We start from the raw sequence: 4,615 nt of genomic DNA, 5'->3' as shown, positions 1-4,615 counted from the left end.
GGATTTACACAGTTCCATAAATAAATTTCTGTGTTATTGCCATTCCATGATTTCAGAAATTACTCAGTCCTAAATACAGGCAATGCTTTTATGGCGTTGAAAATATACAGATAATAAGACCCATAAAACCGCTGTTTTCGCATTGTTCAAATAAAGGACGTAGGCTGCCAGGGGAGGTAGTGGCTACTCCAAATCAGGCAGTAGATATTAAAGCTATTAAAACCTATGAAGCTATTAAAACCTCAAGGGGGAATCAATGCCCTTGAATCAGAGGGAATCACAGATGCAAAGGCATGGGGTGGTGAGAAGGGATGTCCTTGGAATTATATTCAGGTAATCGTGAGGGGTTCACTGTGGTCTGAATAAGTGACATAGGAGGTGACATGTCAGGGAATAAAGTTACTCAAGGGACTAACATGTTTTTGAAAGGGTTAGCTAGCTAGTTCAATTAGGCAGGTTTAGAAAGTCTTAGGAATTAAAGGGGTCTATAGGAAAGGAATACATAATGGAGACTTGAAGGCACCAGGATGTTTATCTTACTTGTACAGAGAATAAAGAAATGGCATAGACAAATAGAAATATATCTGGTCCATGCAATTAAAGACAGCCATAAACCAAAAGGCATCTCGAGCCTGAGCCATTAAAGTGACCATAAGTTAGGCCAAAAGTAGCCCTGACCTGAGTAGCTGGGAGGGCTATGAGATAAGGCTTTCTCTGCCAATACAACTGGGAGAGCTATTAAGATAAATCAACAGTGACTCTAACCAACAAGATAAGGAGGATAGTAGGTGGGGGAACCACGTGGGCTTTGAGCTTTGAAAACAAACTTTATGTAGCACAATGACCAAGAAGAAGGGGCTAGGTTCAGACAAAGAACTGCAGCCTATTTAATGCCTCAAGACAAAGAAAGCAGTGGTCACCCTTCTCAGTGGCCCCTCTGTCCGTGCAGGAGGGATGGAGTCTTAGGCTTAGAATTTAGAATTAGGTTTTGGAGGTAGTGTCTGCTTGTAATAAAGTTTCTGCTTGCAATAAAATTTCTGTACTTTTCACCTATCACCTTTCTGGCTTCATTCTTTGAAACCATTGAGACAAGAACCCGGGAATTCAGGGCGTTCCAGTTCAATTTTCATGTTTCATTTTGAAGCCCTACTATGTGCAGATGTTGTCTAATGTCCTTTGTATATAACAACTCATTGAGTTGGAACAAGATCATAATATTTTGTTAGGAAATAGAAATCCACAAAGACTTTCACTTCATAATTCTTTTTCAGAATTTTCTTAGCCTTCCCTTGAGGAATTTCATCTGATGCATGCCAAAGGCTCAAGGCAAAAGCTATGCAAGGTTTTGGAACACTTCTCAGTATCTCCTTCTCTCTTAACTTTGAGCTGTCTGCTCCACTCAAGACTGTTCTTTTGTTTGTTTGTTTGTTTGTTTTATTTGGGATTCTCCTCCCAGGCATTGTGTAGATATTCCCATGGCCAAAGCCTCTGTGATATTGCAGAGCTCACTGTGTTAGCTTCCCTTGTCTTAAGGATCATGGCTCTATGCTGCCTCTAGTCTAATGTCGAAAACCAAGTTTTCAATGTTTTATACAATTTTAGAATGTTTATTAGAAGAATATAATTCTGAATCCTTTACACACCCAGAGACAGAAGCAAAATATGTCTGCTTATCATTTTTTATGAGATATACTAGTACAATCTTATAGAACTCAAAGATAAACCTGTGTTTATTCTACATTCTCCCCTTAGACAGAAATAATAATGCTGCAAATTACCATATAAGAGGAAAAATTTTTGTATTGCATGCAGAAGAAAAATTTTCACCCTGTCAATTTCAAAAAAGCTGTCTATAATGAAATACAGAAATAAATGGTGCCTACACACACACATATACACACACACAGAGTATTTAATCTTAGATGATGACTTATTACTACAGAAAATATTTGGTAATTTCCATGCCACTTCTCATGGTAAAAATATCAATAACTCATGTAGAATCTATTACAAATATGATCAAAGAAGATATGTTAAATAGATTTGAGAATTTTGAAGGAATCAAATATCATATTTTCAATAGTGATATGACAGTTATACAGAAGAATTATTTTTAAAATTGAAATGCCCAAAAAAGATTTAGGAGATTGTTTGTCTTTCCATTATGGCATTTATTAGACAGGCTTTGAATCATAAGAGAAAGCCTTTTTTCTTTGGTGGAAAGTATCCAGGTTGTTAAGAAAAATAATATTAGTGTCTAAAATGTGGTGTTGAATTTTGTTAAAATAGCATAATAACCCGCAAAGAAAGTAAGCATAGGAATTGGTAAGTGTATAAAATAAAAATATTTTTAAAAATTGAAAACAATATGAGAAAACATTTTAAGGAGTAAAATATAAATCCCCAAAACAAAATTTCCAGGCATAAAATGCAGTTGAATCTAATGGAAAATAAAACTTATTTTTTTATATCCAACAATAGTGATTATCTGGAAATAGAATGAAATATCAAGAATGATAATGTCAAAATCACAAATTCACTAGAAAATTTAAATATCAAATGAATCCACCTTCAAGAAGAAATATTAGTGAATTTTTGGAAGATGTGAAGCCAAACACTTGGCTCATATTTCTACCTCTGCATTGACCTTGCCCCAATCCACGCTGTCTCAGAATTTGCAAAACCCCAGAAAAAAAAAAGGCTTCAAATAATTCAAACTTCCTGTGATTCTCACCACTACAGTAACTTGGTTCCTTAGTCCTTTATGGTTCTTTAATTTTGTGAAGTATTTAATTGGATAATAATTTGATATAAACATTTTATTAATATACACACATATGAAAAAGAAAACACAAATTATAAGTATAGGAAAATTAATTAGGGAATTTCCTTCTCAAAAAATATCTTATTTGCTGAAGTGGATCAAGAGAACAGTGCAGTTAAAAATATATCAACATAGGGAACTTGGGCAAAAAGAGAGAAGAGTACACACCTGTGACTACCGAGTCTTGTGAAAGTTTTATTTTATGATATAAAATTCTAAAGTACTTGGCTTTTGTTCAGGCACAATACAGACAGAAAAACCAGCCAAGTTTCATATAAATAACATTAAGCTCCCCAGAGCTTCATGTCAGACGATCCACACAACATTTTTGATTTTCTAGAGAAGTAAAGTTTGTAGTAAGAGTGTTTAAAAATGTTTTTGTTATATTTCCCTGCACATTTTGAATGCTATTACAGTCAACTCTGAAAATTATTACCATTAATATTAACTCTTGATTTTTGGAAATACTTATGTTATCTATAAACATTACAAAGACACTAAAATGTTTCCCCTCATGATATTTATGTGAAATTCAAATAGGAGCACTTTATAATTGTTTTTATTATTTTAAAGGACATTATTAATCAGGGACTCAATGCATGAAACAATATTAGTTATAATTAATGCACAGAGTGGGGCAAAAGTAGGTTTACAGTTGTTTGTATGGAAAATAATACAATAATTAATAAATAACAATACAAGAATAAAGTTTCGCATATTCACTTTTGCCGTAAACCTACATTTGCCCCACCTGTATATGGATATTTGATTTGCTCAATATAATACAGTGTGTTTGTGTTGCTATTTAAAGCATCCAACCAGTAATCTCCCTATGGTTGGCAGAAGATTCAATCTGATGATGTCTTCAAGGTCAGTTAACTCTCTGCTCTACCATCCATCTATCCTACCTAACTAGCTCCTTCACAGAAACCAATATCTTTATACTATGTTGTGTAGTCTTATGTGCCTAAATGTGGATTTAAAATTTGCTTCGTTGTATTCAGAACTCATTTTTTTCCGCACACCTGAATAAATCTCAGTAGAGATTTTTCTTCACACCTGAATAAATCTCAGTAATTATCTCTTCAAATGTTGCTGCTTCACTGTTTTCTTCATGTCCCATTCTAAGAATCCTATTAGATGTTTATCAAGCTGTTCAATGTATCATCCATTTACCTTAATACTTTTACTTATTTTAATTTTTTCTATACCTGAGCAGTGTTCTTTACGTACTCTCAGAACAATTTTGACATTTTCTTAGATATTTTCCAGACCAGAATTTATTTCACCTATTAATATTTTAACTGTAACAAATATGTTTTCATCTACATGATTTATTTTATCCTTTTCATATCTATTTGCTTTTTAAAAAGTTATACTTATGTGGTTTTTTTATTCATTCCCTTATTGTTTCATGTGATAACATTTCTCTTCATTTTCTTTTGAACATATTTGAAACATTAATTTGCTATTTGATTTTCATAACTTCTTTTTGTATTGAAAAGTCACTTACCAATTAACTTTATATGTAACTTTCTAGCTCTTGTGAGTCATTCCAGTCCCTAATACTATAATTATATTAAGGACAAAATAAATTTTTTCTCTAAGTCAACAGACAGCCAAGCTCTAATCCCTAATTAAGTAATTAATAAAGTAAACAGCTCAGTTGGTTAGTGCATTGTCCTACTACAACAAGGTTGCAGTGGGTTTGATCCCTGATTCACATATGGGAATCAACCGATGAATGCATGAAAAGCTGAACAACAATTCAATGTCTGTCTCTTTGTGTCT

The 4,615-nt window shown here is 33.2% G+C and overlaps 1 long non-coding RNA gene across 1 annotated transcript in view; it reads left to right on the top strand.

Moving 5' to 3' along the window:
• Window positions 1-4,114: 4,114 nt before the first annotated feature.
• Window positions 4,115-4,615, top strand: part of LOC106726885 — a 54,647-nt gene continuing 54,146 nt past the window's right edge. The window contains exon 1 of the long non-coding RNA XR_001363012.1: window positions 4,115-4,130. This is a non-coding gene — a long non-coding RNA (uncharacterized LOC106726885). The remainder of the gene's footprint in view (window positions 4,131-4,615) is intronic.

This window comes from Myotis brandtii, unplaced genomic scaffold (genome assembly GCF_000412655.1).
Source record: "Myotis brandtii unplaced genomic scaffold, ASM41265v1 scaffold328, whole genome shotgun sequence".
Taxonomy (NCBI): domain Eukaryota; kingdom Metazoa; phylum Chordata; class Mammalia; order Chiroptera; family Vespertilionidae; genus Myotis; species Myotis brandtii.
Note: the sequence above shows the minus strand (reverse complement) of the source record. Positions and strands in the feature narration are given on the sequence as shown.